Consider the following 22,454-nt stretch of genomic DNA (forward strand, 5'->3'; position numbering starts at 1 on the left):
AAAAATTAAAATACAGATACCCATTCCAATAAAATTAAAACATAAATCGTATAAGAAGAAATAAAGCATATCACTCGATTTTTAATATTTTAGGCTACAAGAATCTCAGGAATATAAAAAACAGAAACAATTTTCTTAGAAATATACATATTTCTTATTATTAGACACAAGAATACCTGATCTCAGCCCCTTGCGTACTCCTCCAGGAAGATAGATGTTAAGGACTACTTTAGTTGGGTGCAGTTCCTGTCATTTGCGAAACGGTGAAGATTAAAGATATTGAAGATACGGGATGCAGTGCAAACAAAAGATTTGTTAAATTTAGTGGTACGATGAAGGGGAATTTGAAGGGTAGTTTTTGTAAACCTATTATCTCTGTTATGTACTGACTCCATAGATTTAAATGCATTATATAGGTAGGGTGGGGTCTTCAGTTTGAGAATTTTGTGCGTAGCAACGGCTACTGAGATTTCCCGTCGTTCATGGAGTTTCAACAATTGCAGCTGTATGTAATAGGGTGTTATGTGTTCATCACGCCTGGCATTTGTCACGTAACGAACACATGCGTTTTGCACCCTCTGTAGTTGTATGTTCAAAGTTTCAGAGAAGTCGTTGTATACGACTGATCCATAGTCAATTATGGGGAATATAAGACTTTGAACAAGTAGTTTCCGCATAAAAGGTGGTGTACATGACACGTTACGTTTCAAAATATGCATGGATGACACAACTTTTCTGATCACATTTGACGTATGATCAGACCAGGATAGGGTTCTGTCGAAAATGAGACGTAGATTGTTAACGGTGTCACTATAATGGATATCTGAATCTAGAATTTTTATTGGTGGGAGGGATTTGAGGTCAACAGTTTTCAGGAGTTTTGAGTAACCTATGCAAATAAGCTGGGTCTTAGCCACATTTAATTGGAGGTTATGATTTGCGCTCCATTCGATCAATCGAGAGATATCATGGTTGAAGTGCATTATACAAGAAGGTGCGTTAGTGGGACTGAAGTGGAAGTAAGCTTGTAAGTCATCAGCATACATGTGAAAAGTACTACTTTTAAAGACTTCAGAAATGTCATTAATATAAATAGAAAAACATAAAGGACCGAGGACTGATCCTTGTGGTACACCACAGTTTACAGATTCCCAGATAGAAGATCGTCCGTCAACAAACGTAACTCTTTGTGATCTACTTGATAGATATGATTCAAACCAAGACAGAGTACTCTCCGAGAAACCAATTGACTTCAACTTTGCAAGAAACAACTCATGATTAACAGAGTCAAATGCCTTAGAGAAATCGAAGAGACATAAGATAGTAAGCTGCCTTTTATCGATGGCCGCGTGTATATCGTCCGTAACTCTCAACAGAGCCGTAGTAGTACTATGGCCTTTCTTGAAGCCAGATTGGTAGGGATTTAGGATGTGATATTTCGACAGATATTCACATATCTGCTCATGAACAATTCTTTCTAATGCCTTACTAAGTGCACAGAGGATATTGATAGGCCTAAAATCACTACAGACTGTTGGGATTTTCTTTTTGGGCACAGGACGTACATTGGCACGCTTCCATTCTGAGGGATACACTCCATTCTGTAGAGAGAAGTTAAATAAATGCACAAGGGCAGGAAGAAATATGTCAATGCAATTAGAAATCATGGATATTGAGATATTATCTGGACCTTTAGCTTTAGTTCGAATTGATCTGACTGCTTTTTCTACCTGTGAAGGGTGTACGTACATGAAATGGAATTTATCTCTGTTACTTGGAGTGACAGATCTATAATGTTTGGTAGTTTCTGATACTTTCCGAGAGTTGTTGTTAGAGACTGATGCCATATAATATTCACTTAATTCGGATGCAGTAACAGGCATCTGGCTATCTTGAGAGTGACTGACTCCAATACCAAGTGATTTTGCAGCACGCCAAGAAGCTGAGGTGCTCTTACAGTTACGGAAGATGTTGTACGTATACTTCACTTTAGCGTTTCTAATGACTTGTTTTGTCTCATTATGCAAGACCCTGAATTGCTCGTAATCATCTGGAAGTTTTGTTTTAATAAATTTCTTCCTAGCTCTGTCCCGTTTACTTATCAATTCCTTAATATGCTTATTGAATCATGGTGTTGACTGGTGTTTTACGAGAATTCTTTTTGGGGGCGCATGCTTGTCATAAAGAAAAAGTACAAAGCTGTTGAAGAGAGAGACTTTTTGATCTATGTCATTTGACTGGAAAAACACATTCCATGGTAGTAATTCAGCGTCAGCACGAAACTTGTTTACGTCAAATTTACTGAAGTCTCGAACAAGAATTGTTTTCGGAATTTGTTTTGGCGTGGATAAATTGAATACAGCATATAGCAAATCATGACCAGAAAAACCGGCAGCAGGTTCCTGTCCGTATTCTACTACCAACTCATTGCAGTTGGATGAGATTATGTCAAGAGTGCTATCGGAAGTGGCAGTATGAAAGGTTGGATTGAATGGAAGGCAGTCGAGGTTACAAGCGTTGAGCACATCGCGTATGTTATTGCTTTCAAACGTCCCAGTTCCGAAACGAGCATTAACATCTCCCACAACGAATACATATTTATAATTCATAACATGAGAATACATATCGTTGAAGAATGTATCCATGAACCCTACTTTTGGTGGACGATATATACAAGCGAAAAGAATTTTAGTGTCTGAAAGGGCTATATCAAGGATTATGTACTCAGGTTTCTTACTGTACTCTCCAGGAGATTTGCTAAGTACACTACATTTTATGCTGTTCTTCAAGTAAACTGCAACACCACCAGCGGCTCTGTTTATTCTGTCATTTCGGAAAATATTATACCCATCGAGACAGACGGCAGAATCTGGTACTGAAGGTTTGAGAAATGTTTCACTTACTGCAATAATATCAAACGAACTCTTGCCAAAAATGTGCCGGAACTCAGATATATGGGAGGAGTCAACAAGAGACTGAGAATTGATATGAATGACCTTAAGATTTCTTGTGTTTCTCACACTAACACCGTGTAGTAAGTCAGATAAGACACACTCATTACTTGTCATGAGTACAATATAGTACAAAAGGTTAAACACAATAGATAAATAACAGATCGTTCAAGAAGTATTTAGTAGCCTATATCAATATAAGAATAATTTAAGGATTTGGAAATTATGTGATGAATTGAGATTAAAAAAAGTGTAGAAAATGTGTATAAAATCAATCGTGTTAGCAATTATTTCTAAATGTAAAAGAAATTATAACTAATATACTACACTAAATAGAATGAAGAGAGAGAGAGAGAGAGAGAGAGAGAGAGAGAGAGAGAGAGAGTGTGTGTGTGTGTGTGTGTGTGTGTGTGTGTGTGTGTGTGTGTGTGTGTGTGTGTGTGTGTGTGTGTGTGTGTACGTACTTGATAGTAAGTACAGTTGTGTTCAACTGTGAGGAACTAACAAAGTCATGGATACAGAAAAACGTTCCCAACAAATAATTCTTAGGATAAATTGAATGGTAATGGATAACCACTATGAAATTTAAAGTGGGCGCTGTTTATAAACATCAAATTAAGACCCTCAAAGCTAGAGTACGATAATCAGCAGAGTGCTATCTCCAGTTCCTTAAACGTTCATGGATGCTTTGAATGAAAAATTTAGTCGTAGAGCAGTTGTTAATTCGGTCACAATCATCAGACTAGTCAGTTGCTATTCTATAACTTCCACGCCACCCAGTGGTGAATTAATTTGCCCATTTATTCATTAACTGTAGGGCCCTAGATATGCCAACAGTTACATTCTTGTCTTAGTCTCATTAACCATTTTTATCCCTTACATTCCCCTTTAGAACGGGGTGAGTTTATCCCGTACGCTGGTTCTCTGGCTTCAATTTTCCTGCTAAAATCGTACTAATCGGTATTGATTTGGAATTCAAAGTATCTGTAACGTTTTTTCAGTCGCTTCATATAAAAAACAGCGTTAGCGTTAGCACAACATTTACCCTGCGTTAAAATAGGGAGATAGGGACAATTTGTCAAAAAAGTTCGGCTACGGGATTTGAAGACCCTTCAACTGGAAGATGGGTAGTTTCGTATCTCCAACGACCAGATTGAAAGTGGTGTTTTATCGAATAACGTGTATATACTGCAAATCCTGATAATGACTTCTGGATAACTGAAATGGGTATTAAGTTATTTTTCGTTAATTTTACTTTTAAGATATTTTGTTTACGCTTCATCATTATTACGTCATCCTTCAAGTTTATATCTTACGTTGTTCCCCTTCCTTCTGTGTAATTATTTACAAGTGTTGCGTTTATTAATGGGCAATACTTTATTTCAATGTTATCCGATCTTTGAGTAAGTATGGGTTACTCAAATATCAGAGGTTTCAATAGTCTGTTGAAGAACTACTCTTTGTGCGCCCATCTCCTGAATTCATCGAAAATCCACATTAGTGATTGAGTAGTGAGGGATTACCGCTCTTATGGAATGGGCTTGCGAAAAGATTAGGGAGATATTGCTATTGAAATTGGTAATTTAGATCCCAATTTTAGTTTGGTTGTTGAAGTCCCATAATACACGTGTATGTCTTTATTACTTTGCTTTTATAAATAGTATGTTTCATAATATGGTTCATGTTTGTGGGTTACTGTAGTCACGTCCTAGTTCGTGAACCATGGGCAACGGCTGAGTGGCCTAGTAAGTGGTCCTGAGAGTCGGGATACCAGTTGCTATGGAATGGGAGTGGGCATCTCGGACATATACTGAGTCGTGGCCCTCCTTGTGCTCAGGCGGCTAGGACTACACAATTCACCGGTGGTCCATAACCCGTTAGAGGAGAGATCCTCACTTGGACTATGTGCAAGTAGGGCAGCATCCTGCTTCATGAATTTACCGAGCTCAGAACACTTTAAGCAAGCCTCGGACCTATGGGAGTAATGGAATCCCACTCCCATTTGACAGGCGAGGGACTCCTTGGAAACAACTTGGCGAACGAAATGGAATTCGATGGGGAGCTATCAATATTAATGGGGCTTATGGAAGAAAGAAGGTAGAACTGGCTGAGTCAGCAAAGAGGATGCATCTGGATGTGCTAGGAGTAAGTGATATTCGGGTAAGGGGAGATAATGAGGAAGAGATAGGAGATTATAAAGTGTACTTGACGGGTGTTAGAAAGGGAAGGGCAGAGTCTGGGGTGGGGCTCTTTATCAGGAATACAATTGCACGCAACATAGTTTCTGTTAGGCACGTAAGTGAGCGAATGATGTGGGTAGATTTGTCAGTGGGAGGAATTAGGACAAGAATTGTGTCCGTGTATTCACCATGTGAGGGTACAGATGAGGATGAAGTTGACAAGTTTTATGAAGCATTGAGCGACATCGTGGTCAGGGTCAACAGCAAGGATAGAATAGTGTTAATGGGCGATTTCAATGCGAGAGTTGGGAATAGAACTGGAGGATACGAAAGGGTGATTGGTAAATGTGGGGAAGATATGGAAGCTAATGGGAATGGGAAGCGTTTGCTAGACTTCTGTGCTAGTATGGGTTTAGCTGTTACGAATACATTCTTCAAGCATAAGGCTATTCACCGCTACACATGGGAGGCTAGGGGTACCAGATCCATAATAGACTATATCTTAACAGACTTTGAATTCAGGAAATCTGTTAGGAATGTACGAGTTTTTCGGGGATTTTTCGATGATACAGACCATTATCTGATCTGTAGTGAACTAAGTATCTCTAGGCCTAGGGTAGAGAAAGTGAAATCTGTCTGCAAACGAATAAGGGTAGAAAATCTCCAGGACGAGGAAATTAGACAGAAGTACATGGATATGATTAGTGAGAAGTTTCGAACAGTAGACAGTAAGCAGGTTCAGGATATAGAAAGTGAATGGGTGGCATACAGGGATGCCGTAGTAGAAACAGCAAGGGAATGCCTAGGAACAACTGTGTGTAAAGATGGGAAAAGGCGAACATCTTGGTGGAATGATGAAGTGAGAGCAGCCTGTAAACGTAAAAAGAAGGCTTATCAGAAATGGCTCCAAACAAGGGCCGAGGCAGACAGGGATTTGTACGTAGATGAAAGAAACAGAGCGAAACAAATAGTTGTTGAATCCAAAAAGAAGTCATGGGAAGATTTTGGTAATAACCTGGAAAGGCTAGGTCAAGCAGCAGGGAAACCTTTCTGGACAGTAATAAAGAATCTTAGGAAGGGAGGGAAAAAGGAAATGAACAGTGTTTTGAGTAATTCAGGTGAACTCATAACAGATCCCAGGGAATCACTGGAGAGGTGGAGGGAATATTTTGAACATCTTCTCAATGTAAAAGGAAATCATCATGGTGGTGTTGCAAACAGTCAAGCTCATGGGGAGGAGGAAAATGATGTTGGTGAAATTATGCTTGAGGAAGTGGAAAGGATAGTAAATAAACTGCATTGTCATAAGGCAGCAGGAATAGATGAAATTAGACCTGAAATGGTGAAGTATAGTGGGAAGGCAGGGATGAAATGGCTTCATAGATTAGTCAAATTAGCGTGGAGTGTTGGTAAGGTACCTTCAGATTGGACAAAAGCAGTAATTGCACCTATTTATAAGCAAGGGAACAGGAAGGATTGCAACATCTATCGAGGTATCTCATTGATTAGTATACCAGGCAAAGTATTCACAGGCATCTTGGAAGGGAGGGTGCGATCAGTCGTTGAGAGGAAGTTGGATGAAAACCAGTGTGGTTTCAGACCACAGAGAGGCTGTCAGGATCAGATTTTCAGTTTTCGCCAGGTAATTGAAAAATGCTACGAGAGGAATAGGCAGTTGTGTTTATGTTTCGTAGATCTAGAGAAAGCATATGACAGGGTACCGAGGGAAAAGATGTTCGCTATACTGGGGGACTATGGAATTAAAGGTAGGTTATTAAAATCAGTCAAAGGCATTTATGTTGACAATTGGGCTTCAGTGAGAATTGATGGTAGAATGAGTTCTTGGTTCAGGGTACTTACAGGAGTTAGACAAGGCTGTAATCTTTCACCTCTGCTGTTTGTAGTTTACATGGATCATATGCTGAAAGGTATAAAATGGCAGGGAGGGATTCAGTTAGGTGGAAATGTAGTAAGCAGCCTGGCCTATGCTGACGACTTGGTCTTAATGGCAGACTGTGCCGAAAGCCTGCAGTCTAACATCTTGGAACTTGAAAATAGGTGCAATTAGTATGGTATGAAAATTAGCCTCTCGAAGACTAAATTGATGTCAGTAGGTAAGAAATCCAACAGAATTGAATGTCAGATTGGTGATACAAAGCTAGAACAGGTCGATAATTTCAAGTATTTAGGTTGTGTGTTTTCCCAGGATGGTAATATAGTAAGTGAGATTGAATCAAGGTGTAGTAAAGCTAATGCAGTGAGCTCGCAGTTGCGATCAGCAGTATTCTGTAAGAAGGAAGTCAGCTCCCAGACGAAACTATCTTTACATCGGTCTGTTTTCAGACCAACTTTGCTTTATGGGAGTGAAAGCTGGGTGGACTCAGGATATCTTATTCATAAGTTAGAAGTAACAGACATGAAAGTAGCAAGAATGATTGCTGGTACAAACAGGTGGGAACAATGGCAGGAGGGAACTCGGAATGAGGAGATAAAGGCTAATTTAGGAATGAACTCGATAGATGAAGCTGTACGCATAAACCGGCTTCGGTGGTGGGGTCATGTGAGGCGAATGGAGGAGGATAGGTTACCTAGGAGAATAATGGACTCTGTTATGGAGGGTAAGAGAAGTAGAGGGAGACCAAGACGACGATGGTTAGACTCTGTTTCTAACGATTTAAAGATAAGAGGTATAGAACTAAATGAAGCCACAACACTAGTTGCAAATCGAGGATTGTGGCGACGTTTAGTAAATCCTCAGAGGCTTGCAGACTGAACGCTGAAAGGCATAACAGTCTATAATGATAATGTATGTATGTATGTATGTTTCATAATTTACTCCTATTCGGTTCATTTAGAGTGTTTTTATACTGTCGAAAGTAAAACCATGTGAAGCTGTTTATTTCAGACTAATAATTTCTGAATTGTGTTAGGTGTTCTTTTTCTACAAAATGTCAAATACTTATCTGCAAAGTCCGGTTTCTTGGCTGAATGGTTAGCGATGAGGCCTTCAATACCCAGTATCAGGATTCGATTCTTATCCATTTCGGAGAACTTATTATTATTATTATTTTTTTTTTTTTTTACAATTTGCTTTACATCGCACCAACACAGGTAGGTCTTACAGCGACGATGGGACAGGAAAGGGCTAGGAGTGGGAAGGAAGCGGCCGTGGCCTTAAGTAAGGTACAGCCTCAGCATTTGCCTGGTGTGAAAATGGGGAAACCACGGAAAACCATCTCCAGGGCTGCCGACAGTGGGATTCGAACCCACTATCTCCCGAATACTGGATACTGGCCGAACCTAAGCGTCTGCAGTTATCGATCTCGGTTCGGAGAATTTAGTCACTTCTGGTTAATCAAGCTGACTCAGAGCCTGGTGTTTGTTCCAATGCATACTTCTTCGTATACCCATAACACACCACCAATCAATACAGAAATATCTCTCTCTCTATTTATACGATTTAGTTGAATATTCCTCTTGGATTAACAATGTTATAATAATGATAGAGAGTCTTCCCCATATTTACTGTTCTTTCAGGAAATAATTTGTTATTTTCCTTATAATTATTATCTTATTTATACATACCGTGACAATTTTTGTTGTGAGCGGAATTATGTGTATAATTATACTGTCTATATGAATACTCATGTACTGTTCACAATGTTGTTATTTTATCTGGCTTAAGCCTTTGTAAAAAGAAACATTCTCCATTGCAAAAAGCTAATGATCATGAGTATGTCTTTCAATAAATGAAACAATGTTATATCAAAGAGAATTGCAACTCTACGTCAAAGGAATTTAACTTGTAGCCGCAGCATCTTCGGCGACCAAGGCCTACGGTAACGACTAATGTGACGACACTGACGGTACACTTTCTATTCCAACTCCATACAAATCCACAGCCGGAGTATCTTCGGCGACCAAGTCCTACGGTAACGACTAATGTGACGACACTGACGGTACACTTTCTATTCCAACTCTATCTATACAAATCCACGGCCGGAGTATCTTCGGCGACAAAGGCCTACGGTAACGACTAATGTGACGACACTGACGGTACACTTTCTATTCCAACTCTATACAAATCCACAGCCGGAGTATCTTCGGCGACAAAGGCCTACGGTAACGACTAATGTGACGACACTGACGGTACACTTTCTACTCCAACTCTATACAAATCCACAGCCGGAGTATCTTCGGCGACAAAGGCCCACGATACCGACTAACGCGATGTCACTTCCGTCACACATTTTGTCGCGTTACGTTACACACATTTTCGGATGACCCCCGGCCATAAAACATATTCATATCTAAAAGGGTTCAATTCTACTTGATTTGTGTGCAACTTTCACTTTGATAATTGTTTACTCTCTACACGAATATTATTTACGACTCTCTGATATACTGTATATATAACTTAGTCTATGGTAAACAAATTTCTCCTTTTCAGAAAGTTTTTCCTTGCACACTACGTCGGTTTTGAGTGTCTCGTCATAGGTTAGTGCTTTCTGTAATATATTTAATGCCCTTGTATGTACATACATTTTATACATGATTCATGTAAATACAAATCCCCCCTCCACGGCACTTAACGCCCTTGAAAGGGTTTTTAGCGACCGCTGCTCAGTACGAAGGCCTGCAGATTACGAGGGGTCGTGTGTTCAACACGACGCATCCCCTCGGCCGTTATTCTGGGCTTTCAAGACCGAGGCCGCCATCTCACCGTCAGATAGCTCCTCAATTCTAATCACTTAGGCTGAGTGGACCTCAAACCAGTCCTCAGATCGAGAGAAAAACCCTTGACCTGGCCGGAAATCGAACCCGGGGCCTCCGGGCGAAGGGCAGGTTCGCTACCCCTACACCACGGGGCCGGCAATACAAATCACCAGTGGAAAGGATATCCAATTTTGTTTAAGTTAAACTTATTCACTAATTTCAACTACACCTGCTCCATAACTGGGTGTTCAGTGTCTTGGCCTTCGGACCACGGCGCCCCGGATTAGATTCCCCGCTGGATTGTTGGCTCTTAACCGTAAACTGTTAATTCTTTTGCTTGGATACTGAGTGCTTGTGGTGCCCGTAATAATCCTACAACTCACATACAACACCTTCATCACAACAACACGCAGTTTTCCACAACAGCAGACGCCACCTACCCTCACCAGGACTGCATCCGGCTGTAATAGTCACGCGAAATTATACTACAACATTCCCTGTGCAATTTGTCAAGTGTTCCGAACTGTGCGGATAAAATCACATTATAACTGAAACACAACGTAATTATTTCCTTCTCCCCAAATAGAGTTTCTCTCTCTTACCAACTTCCTCATTGGTCTCCCTTGCTTTACGCTTGTACTGTACACTACATTAAACCATGTTCTTCTGTACAGGTACTTCTCTTTTAATTTATCATTAGTAGGGCCCGGATTCATATGCAATAAAAACTCCGAAAATATGCATGCTCATATGCACTAAAAATGTTCTAAATATGCACGAAAATATGCACTAAAAATAAAATAAAATACAATTACCAGATGCATTATTTAATTTTAAATCAGTGTCAAATTGATAAACATATTTAATTCCTTGCAAAATGATGCATATCAGTAAGTTCGAACAGTTTTTCAATGTTTTCAGGAGACAATAACTTTCTGTTGTCGGTCAGAATTAATTTATACGCTGAAAATGATCGTTCTACGTTGACGGACGTAAATGGGCAATACTTGAACACTGGCTCTGACAGCTCGGAACATTCTTCTGGCAAAAATGTAGGCATTTTTACAGTTTTATCAGGTGAAACGCTGCAGCAGACGAAGAGCAGATGAACGCACTTGTTTAAGCAAGTCTCGGGAGGCTACTGTAAGGAGAAGGAAAGAGTAATGTCAGAAAGAAGGAAATAGCTATTATGAAAAGTGTCTTTATCCGTCTAACTGCTTATATTGCGACATTGAAAGCTTTTTCCTTGATCAAGGAAGGCTTTTCATGTTGCCAAAGGATGTACAACATACAGAGTTCATTAATTTTTTCATTTCGTTCAGAAATCTTAGATAATCGAGCACACATAAGAGAAAAATATGTCCGTATATGCACTAACGCTCAAAATATGCGGTAACGTTCAAAATATGCATTTGCATATGCGCATATGCATTTTTAAAATATCCGGGCCCTGATCATTAGTGTATTCTCCTTATACTATTATACCCATAGTTTTTCTGAAGTTTTATTTATTAGGCTTAAGTCAGATGCTTTTAAAATTGAGAGTTGAGTTCATTTGCAGTACAGAGTTAGTTGTGAACCTGAAATAGAACTTTTCTGCTCGATCTGAACCCGTTTCACGTACCTCGTATTGCTTGTAAATAGTAATAGCAGAGGACAGTGTGGGGTGGCACGGTGCGGAATATCCCTGGAGAGAACCACACTGAGTACGGCCACATCTTTAACGATCATTTTTATACGGTGCTTCATGATTTACCGTAGATACATCAGTAACGGCTCATCCTACGAGAACATTAACCAAGCAAACAATGTTCAATTAACTCTTTTAGTTATGTGAATAGTTTGTTGAAAAATTGACCGCTGTGAGAAAATGTACAAAAGACACTCAAGAGAACTTTCTTAATCACCCCTCTTAGGAATACTATAATAATTTATAGCCTAGCATTCTATCCAGTTTACCTCATAATCCAATACTGTACGTACCAAGTTTCATGCCCATTATTCCACTAGAGTTGGTGTGATACTTCCACGGGCGGATATACAGGGTAGAAAAATATGTCTGAAGGTGAAACCAATCTAATCACCATACACCTTACCCGAATTAATTAGGAAGTATTTGCTGAAAATCTAAAATATGCAGGGAAAAAGCACTATTTTTTATATACATAACAGACTATGTACTGCAGTTAATCCTAATTTCTCATTATGTCATTCTAGTTATCAACTATCTACTCAAAATCTACAAAACCGGGCGAGCTGGCCGTGCGGTTAGAGGTACGCGGCTGTGAGCCTGCATCCGGGAGATAGTGGGTTCGAATCCCAATGTCGGCAGCAATGAAGATGGTTTTCCGTGGTTTCCCATTTTCACACCAGGCAAATGCTGGGGCTGTACCCAAATTAAGGCCACGGCCGCTTCCTTCCAACTCCTAGGCCTTTCCTATCCGATCGTCGCCATAAGACCTATCTGTGTCGGTGCGACGTAAAGCCAGTAGCAAAACCAGTCTACAAAAATATACTGTACCAGTAATCCCGATACTTTATTTATTTTCCATTAAATATTAACGTGGAGCTAACGACGTATGGCACAGCAAGTTACACATCACCCGGGCCCAGATGATACTGTGTTTCATGTAACATATCCACCATTATTATGATACAAAAGAAAGGTCAACGGCAACATGTATTTCAAAAATGCCTCCTACAACACTCACTAGTTTTCATGGCGATCGTAACAACATTTTGGCATTTATTAACGGTTTAAGTAAGCTGATGCAATAAGTGAGTTGTGACTCACAGGTCCCATCTCCCGATTATACAGTATAAGCTCACTGAAATAATAATAATAATAATAATAATAATAATAATAATAATAATAATAATAATAATAATAATAATAATAATGGTTTTACGTCCCACTAAGTACTTTGACGGTTTTTCGGAGACACCGAGGTGCCACAATTTAGTCCCGCAGGAGTTCTTTTACGTGTCAGTAAATCCACCGACACGAACCACCTCCAAACACCACCGGACTGAGCCAGGGTTGAACCTACCAAGCTGGGGTCAGAAGGCCAGCGCCTCAACCGTCTGAGCTACTCAGCCCAGCAATCTCAATGAAAACTACACCAGATCGTCGGTGGATGCAGAGTGGGTCTCGGCCCACAGGCCACGGCCGGTCCGTGGTCCGACAGCTCTGAACTCCGAGCAGAGGAGGAATGGCCGCGGCTCTGGCGTGACTCTACGTCTCTTCATTGAGGAGATGGAGTGGGACTGGTTCCCACCGTGGGCTGTCCTGAGAACGGTATTCCGTGGTTTTCCATTCTCCTGCATTAAGGTGAATGCCAGGACAGTTTCTACTACAGGCCACAGCCGCCAATCCCAATCTCCAAACATCTTCACCGTATCACATCTCCCTGGTCTGAGAGAGGAGGCCCGCCGTTCCCTTCAGGGACGGAATAAAAAGTGTTAGTAGTACTTAGTAGTCAACGATCCATAGCCGTGCTCTGCTGGTCAGTACACTGTTGGACCAGTCGCTAAGTCGCGTCAAGTATCGTGCACGGACTTAAACTTTCTGCGGGTACAAATTACGAATCAACGTTTGTGATATTTCTCTTCCTGAACATTTCATGCCGAGAATTTAGTTATTTTCTACGCTAATCTTATAATTCCTTTGAAGTAGTTTAACTTATATGAACTTATAACAGTTTCTTCGTGTGCTTAAATCAATCCAAGAATTGAAATCTAAGGATTAAACTTTTCACCGTTCTTCGGGATAGACCTTGTAATTTTCAGTGAATTTGTTCGAGGCAGTGCTCGAGAAATTCTGATTTTTTTAGTGTTAAATATTCTCCGTATTTCGAGATAGCGCTGAGAACTTGTAACTCTGTGATTATTTTTCAGTACTAGTTAATTCTTCGTGTTTCGAGGCAGTGCTCGAGAATTTATGTATTTAGACGGTATAAATAATTTTCAAGTGTTTATTTAATTGTATTGATTACGTTTAGGAACTTGTGAATACATTTTCCTCGTACGACTTCTACAACCTTTTTATTTTTATTTTTTAGTGAACAGTGTTTTTAACGACAAATAGTCTTTGATTTGTTTCAAGTTAATGAAAATGAATGAAAACCTGTTTTCCAGTCATTGACCGGGTCAGGGATGGAATGAATGAAGCAGATATAGGCTGTTAGTACGATGGGGTCGCCACTCCCAAAGTGATTTATTAATGAATGATAGATGCTATGAAATGATAATGGAGAGTGTTACTGGAATGAAAGATGACAGGGAAAACCGGAGTACCCGGAGGAAAACCTGTTCCGCCTCCGCTTTTTCCAGCACAAATCTCACATGGAGTGACTGGGATATGAACCACGGTATCCAGCGGTGAGAGGCCGACGCGCTGCCGTCTGAGTCACAGAGGCTCTTTCAAGTTAATATTGAAGCAATTTATTTTCACGACTCACATAAAAAGATATGCATTTATTTTCAACGTCTACGAACGCTCTTAGTAATGAATTCACCCTGAACCTCGCCTAGCGTAAATAATTTTTCTCATCACAACTTTCGTCTATTTTGAGACTTGTGTTTTCTGAGTAACGTATACATAATCTCCGCAATGGTAACTTTGAGGTACAAGTGACAGCCATCAAACTTCCAGAACGTTTGGCGAGGGACTCTCATCACTGGATACATGGTTCTATGGTGATAGCATCTGGATACGTGGTTCTATGGTTAGAGCCCTGCACGGATGCGGATATTCGCAAAGTTAGTGTCTTGGCGGATACAAACTGTATGGCAGTGCGGATAATTTTGCTGATAATTTCTAAATAATGACGTTTATTGATTTTCACTCAGGTATACTCTTTATTTTTGGTTGATATACACTGACTGACAGAGCAAATGCAACACCAAGAAGGAGTGGTCAGAACTTTATGCCAATTGCAGGGTAGACTGACGTCACTGAGGTATGCTCATGATGTGAAATGCGCCGCTGTGCTGCGCACGTAGCGAACGATAAATGGGACACGGCGTTGGCGAATGGCCCACTTCGTACCGTGATTTCTCAGCCGACAGTCATTGTATAACGTGTTGTGTGCCACAGGACACGTGTATAGCTAAGAATGCCAGGCCGCCGTCAACGGAGGCATTTCCAGCAGACAGACGACTTTACGAGGGGTATGGTGATCGGGCTGAGAAGGGCAGGTTGGCCGCTTCGTCAAATCGCAGCCGATACCCATAGGAATGTGTCCACGGTGCAGCGCCTGTGGCGAAGATGGTTGGCGCAGGGACATGTGGCACGTGCGAGGGGTCCAGGCGCAGCCCGAGTGACGTCAGCACGCGAGGATGCGCGCATCCGCCGCCAAGCGGTGGCAGCCCCGCACGCCACGTCAACCGCCATTCTTCAGCATGTGCAAGACACCCTGGCTGTTCCAATATCGACCAGAACAATTTCCCGTCGATTGGTTGAAGGAGGCCTGCACTCCCGGCGTCCGCTCAGAAGACTACCATTGACTCCACAGCATAGACGTGCACGCCTGGCATGGTGCCGGGCTAGAGCGACTTGGATGAGGGAATGGCGGAACGTCGTGTTCTCCGATGAGTCACGCTTCTGTTCTGTCAGTGATAGTCACCGCAGACGCGTGTGGCGTCGGCGTGGAGAAAGGTCAAATCCGGCCGTAACTGTGGAGCACCCTACCGCTAGACAACGCGGCATCATGGTTTGGGGCGCTATTGCTACGTGCAGCATGTGCTGCGGCCGGTGGCACTCCCATACCTTCAGGGGCTGCCCAATGCTCTGTTTCAGCAGGATAATGCCCGCCCACACACTGCTCGCATCTCCCAACAGGCTCTACGAGGTGTACAGATGCTTCCGTGGCCAGCGTACTCTCCGGATCTCTCACCAATCGAACACGTGTGGGATCTCATTGGACGCCGTTTGCAAACTCTGCCCCAGCCTCGTACGGACGACCAACTGTGGCAAATGGTTGACAGAGAATGGAGAACCATCCCTCAGGACACCATCCGCACTCTTATTGACTCTGTACCTCGACGTGTTTCTGCGTGCATCGCCGCTCGCGGTGGTCCTACATCCTACTGAGTCGATGCCGTGCGCATTGTGTAACCTGCATATCGGTTTGAAATAAACATCAATTATTCGTCCGTGCCGTCTCCGTTTTTTCCCCAACTTTCATCCCTTTCGAACCACTCCTCCTTGGTGTTGCATTTGCTCTGTCAGTCAGTGTATAAAGAGCCTTGAAACCATAAAGCCGTAAATCGGACCTGAGCCTAACTGGCTTCTGCCCGCAATTAATTGGAGGAACAAAGGTCAATACGTCGGTAGTTGTCGCTACGAGAAATCCCTCATAAACCTGTGACTGCAGGGGTTCTGGTGCCAGGTGTCAGGCCTAATTTATTATGTTAACAGATCTATCTGTTTCAATACCTTGGGTGTAATATACTGTATACAATATCTGCGGACAAACATTCGCTGATGCGGAGCGGATGCGGATAATATTTTGTATATCCATGCAGAGCTCTATCTATGACGTCAACTAGAGGATACGTGGTTCCGTAGTTTACGAAGATACCACGAACGGATCTGAGAATTACGCATCATCACAGGATGATACAAGTCTATTGTAAAAGTGATATGATCACTGTTGAAATAAACCACATGGGCTTGAGAGCCATGCCAAGAAATGAGCACCAAACACTAACACACCGTGGGGATTCAGCCAATGCCATCGCAGCGTGCTTGTTATGGGGCGAGCCTATCAACAGGGAGGTCCTTGTTCAAGTCCCTCTCCTGGAGGCGCTCTCAAACCAGTCATAAGCCACGTGTAGATTTAACAACACCGCCTCGCAAAGCCCATCTGAAGACGCCCGCGAAGCGATCTTATAGGCTATGACAACGACACGAGATATCGACGTATTTTTTCAAATTTCTCATCAGTATGACCAACCTTCTAACGCCCATATACCCAGCTCAAATTGTTTCCGACCAAACTGTATAGTTACCGAAAAGATTGAGTTACAAAAGAAATTCATATAAACTTTTCTTCTGGTAAATCGAATTTTTAAGTACACTTGCGCTGGTCCAATGCTTAATAGGACTAACCGTTCAGGCGGCTTATTCACTTTTAAGGGTCCCAGACATACGTTTTCCTCTGACTTTCGTCACATTTTATTTCGCTTCATGGCCCGCTTAAGAGATAGTGTGATAGAAAAGCACAGAAAAGCATTTTTCTGGAATACTGTTCCATTTTAACGAGATGAACAACCAACGAAACAAAAAAACAAACAAACAAACAAACAAACGAATACACTCATACAGACATATATTGGAACTAGTAGTATCTAAAATCCGGCTCCATGGCTAAATGGTGAGCGTGCTGGCCTTTGGTCACAGGGGTCCCGGGTTCGATTCCCGGCAGGGTCGGGAATTTTAACCTTAATTGGTTAATTTCGCTGGCACGGGAGCTGGGTGTATGTGTTGTCTTCATCATCATTTCATCTTCATCACGACGCGCAGGTCTCCTACGGGTGTCAAATTAAAAGACCTGCATCTGGCGAGCCGAACTTGTCCTCGGACACTCCCGGCACTAAAAGCCATACGCCATTTCAGCAGTATCTAAAGCCTTTATATGTCACCAGAAAAGTTTTGGCTAAAGAATATGATGTATAGGCCTACACAAAAGGAATACACAGTATAGTAATTATTTTGGCTATAATTAGCCACGCGCAGTTTTCGATGAGTCAGGCGGCATCTGTTGTGTGCAAGAAAAGACGTGTGTGTGAGTTGCAGGTATTTTAAGGACACCCCAAATACCCAGTCTCCGAACCACGGGAATTAAATATTCACAATTTAAATCCCACGATCTGGCCGGAAAGCGAACGTAGGATATGGAGACCAGAAGAGCAAGTCACACTAACCAGTCAATCGCGGACCACACGTATATATCCTTAGCATGTAGAATTACGACTTAATACTAAGAAACTGTGAATAAAGTTACGGGCGCGCAACTGTGAGCTTGCATCCTGGAGATAGTAGGTTCGAACTCCACTGTCGGTAGCCCTGAAGATGGTTTTCTGTGGTTTCCTATCTTCACAACAGGTAAATGTACCAGCTGTACGTTAATTAAGACCACATCAAATTCCTTTCCACTCCTAGGCTTTTTTTATGCCATCGTCGCCATAAAACGAAAAACGTAAAACGAATTGTAAAAAAAAAAAAAAGGTCAGATATGATCAACAGTGATTTTGCTGAAATTCGTGACTATGCGCTTCATATATACTTAATGGAGCAAAATCCCAATCGACTATGATTCGAAAATCTCAATCGAACGACAAAATGAAGTCTGCCAAAATTCGGTTGAGTTCGTGGCGTAGGCCATGTACAATGCGACTGAAATCCATGAACATTACTCAGGGAAACTGCACTACCAACAATTAATTATTCTACGACACAATTGCCAATATAAAATTTTAAAACGTGGTTTAAGATATTTGGGTAGTCGGTCACTAACATTCGTATTTCCTTCTTACAATTCTACCTTTCTTTGTTACGGTAGATGATTGCAACGCAGTCAGAACAAAGCTTGAAGATACTAGGCTCCTACAGGGAAGCCTTAATTGAAATTAATCTAATATTTAGGAACACAAGGCACAATATGATGGAGTTTTTAGAGGAAAACTGATGTAATAAAATTATAACACATAACAAATATTACCTTATTGCATTTAAGTACTTACTAAAATGAAGACACTAGGTTCCATTCTCAGCAGACTTACCTGTAAAGATAAAATTATACAGATTATACATCAAGACGATGACTAAAGATGATGACTCTAAAGTCAAATGCACTCGAGATAAACAACACAAACGGCAATAAACATCAAGACGATGACTAAAGATGATGACTCTAAAGTCAAATGCACTCAAGATAAACAACACAAACGGTAATAAGGGAAGGTAGGAAAAACGCAAGCCGAAAGACACAGTCACATGGCCAAAGTAAGAGGAGCATAAATATAGAATCACAATAGCCTGTAAGAATACAATGTATTGTGAGTAAGTATGTTAAGCACAATAGACATTGTCACAAACGATAAAACTGTCAATTTACATGCAAATAATCAGAATAATATAACAACTTAATACATAACAAACATTCGTTTCAAAGAATTCATGTTCATTTTAAACCAACTTCTGAAGATACTGAATGGCAGTTGTTTTAGATCTGATGTCAGGTTATTAAATATTTTTAACAGAACAGTGAAGTGGCATGGATCTGTCTTCCGTAGCCTATGATCACACATGTCAATTTGGTTAAGTGATCTGGTATTACAATATTGTGAACACTAACGAGTTTGATCTTGTCGGTTTCTCCATATACAGTTAGAAGTGCATTATAATTATGTGTCCACAACACTCAAACCTGACAGCTTAACGAAATGAGTCTTGAGCAGTGGCAGTCACAGGAGGATTTTCTTATAATATGTCACTTCTTTTTCTGGAAAATTGAAACTTCAGAAATCAGGGTGATGTTTCCCCACAGTAGAATTCCGTATGGAAGAATACTGCGAATACAAAATAGATATTTGAAAGTTGATTACTAGGAACTTTATCTCTGATAACTTTCAACAGATATACTGCTTCCAGTACAGTTTTGGATTCAGATGTATTCCTAATCATTTTATCGGTTCTTTACCACAATGTCATCGATTCATAATATAATTAAGTACCATGGTCAAAGTCTTCTTATCATTTACCAATAGTATATTTGCAGAGAACTATTCAACTGACAAATTAAATGTTTCCCAACTTAGTGATCTCTCCCCCTAAATTGGTCTTATTTAAAAATGTACTTCCACCTGCATTTAAAACTAACTGGGCATCAGACCCTAGGTAATAAGCACAATATCCTACGTTTGTATGAAATCGTATGTTGAACTAGTTGTAAAACCACCCTGACGGGTTAAATCGTATTAATAAACTGCTCGTGACATTTTCTCTCGGGAATTCAAAACTGTTTTCATCAACCAATTTTAAGGAGGAAAATAGGATCAGTAAATAATTTGAGTAAGTAACATTTTAAAGCCATTTCATAAGCCTTAATACAACGAGTAATACTGAAGCAGGTTTCGGCAGTCAAATTACCGAATTACTGCTAAAGCTACAGTATAACTGCAAAGGCGCTGAATACGTAAGGTATGAACTTTCCTTGCATAATAAAGATAATAGTCTCCAAGAACTGTTGGTAAAGAGGACAGGAAGGTGAAAGTCTTATCACTGTTGGAAGAGAATTGCTCTAGTTCACCGTAAATCTTTCTAATTTACTCATTCCTCACTTCCGAATTCTAAGACAGAAAATTATGAATAAAACTAACGTGGCCCAGAAAATAAAGGCCGTGGAAATGTTTCTATCCATTTTACATCTCTTCGTTATATTACTTTGAAATGGATTATACATTCGTTCATCCATTATTTGTGCGTACTCAGCGAGTTGGCTACGAGGTTTCCGTCATGTAGCAACGAGCTTGCATTCGGGTGATTATGCGTTCGAAACTCGCTGTCGACAGACCTAAAGATGGTTTTCTATTTTCACACGAGGAAAATGCTGCAACTGTACCTTAATTAAGGCCTCAGTCACTTTTTTCCTATTTCTTGTCCTGTACTCTCCCATCACTGCCATGAGATCTGCCTGTGTCGGTGCGACGTAAAACCCACAGCAAAAGTATATATATACGTCCGTTTAGGCAAATTCGTGGTGTTGAGTAACAGGGAACAATGGCATGCATCATAAGCTTTTAATTACAAAGACGATACTATTTAACCATCAGTGCTATGTACATACAAAATAATAAATAGCAATTTATTCATTGTTATTATCACGGATGGGAAGTTCATGCCCGTTCTATATCGTACGAAGTGACAGGGCCATTCACAAATGCTGCTAACTGTTCAGTAGATAACTACCTTGCCTTCTATAATATCAACAATTTCAAGCAATACATTATACCAAGGATTTTTGGAGATAACTTTTGTTATCTTCTGCTTCACGGTTTCTCCTACAATCCCTGGAACTGTTTTTAAAGTGAACATGGTTTTGTCAAATTTTGCAAGGGACTGGTGTAAAGGAATCACAACTGCTTCCAATGACGTAATCATTTAGGAATCCAATGAAAATGAGGTATTATAAACACAAGGTTACTTTCTATTCTTCGCTTGACAATGTTTGCTGAGCCATCTCAATGGATGCTGATTTATTAGGATCTAATGCTTTTAAAACTTCTCTAATTTTCGGAAAATGTTCAGAATTACGGAGCACAGCCTCAAACCATGATCCGCAGCGCGTTAAAATAGGTTGTGGTGGTTAGAAAGTATCAGGTGCTATTGTTCCGAATATATGAACCCGTGATTGAGCTTTTAAAAATATTTTTTAACAGACGACACTAAGTTGTCCACTAATGGATTGTATAAACGAATAGTCTACTAGCTGCATCCATTCCCATTAGGAGTACATTGTTGTATTTAATACCACGAGGCCACAGCAGTTTCATTGAATCAATGGCAAACTGAGGTACTGCTGTGTTGTTAGTGACGTTTAGCTGTCCTACTTTAAGAAGATATGGATTGGGTGTTCTTTACTAAAGGCTTTAGCTACTACAGTCATTACGAAACGACGTTCAGAGTCCATTGTTTCGTCAACGCTAACCCCAAAGACTTCTGAATATTGGACAATAGTTACTCGTAACATCGGCTGACATAAGTTTGACATAAAGTTCCTTCATCTGGAAGATGTTCATTGGTGTATTTGTGAAGGAAATGTCTGAATGTTGTAATGTTTACCTTAAACAGAGGTACTGCTACTAGAAAGTCCTGATAGGGGTCTGAAGAAAACTGTGTTAGCCTACTCCCGAAACAGTCCACAAGCTGTTTTTGCTTGGCAGAATTCGTATTACGTTTCCTAGCGACTGACTCTATTTTGCTATTTGTTTTACGTCGCTCCGACACAGATAGGTCTTATGGCGACGATGGGATAGGAAAGGCCTAGGAAGTGTAATGAAGCAGCCGTGGCCTTAATCAACGTACAGCCCCGGCATTTGCCTGGTGTGAAAATGGGAAACACGTAAAACCGTCTTCAGGACTGCCGACAGTGGAGCTCGAACCCACTATCTTCCGATTACTGGATACTGCCCGCACTTAAGCGACTGTAGCTATCGAGCTCGGTAGCGACTGACTCCTTATGTTTGGGTGTGTCGATATGCGCCAATACCTGATATCGTTTCTCACTACCTACTTTCTTCTCGCATGCCTTACAAAATAGTACTGTATTTTAGAATCTGCAGAAATAAATTCAGAAGAAAACTCGTCTTGTTAGCCTTTAAGCCTACCATCACTACGTATAATTAGTTTTCGGCATGATGTGCACTATGTGAATATTAAACATCAATCTATACACACAATTAACACTTATTCACATTCCAGCACTGTTAAAACAACTGGGCTAAACAAAATATCCAATCAGCCACTACCGAAGCTGCGCCACTACTGTTGTTAAAGACTGATTTGCAACGTGAAGCCCTCACACTGTGATTCTCAACAGTG

The sequence above is a fragment of the Anabrus simplex genome, chromosome 1 (assembly GCF_040414725.1).
Source record: "Anabrus simplex isolate iqAnaSimp1 chromosome 1, ASM4041472v1, whole genome shotgun sequence".
Taxonomy (NCBI): domain Eukaryota; kingdom Metazoa; phylum Arthropoda; class Insecta; order Orthoptera; family Tettigoniidae; genus Anabrus; species Anabrus simplex.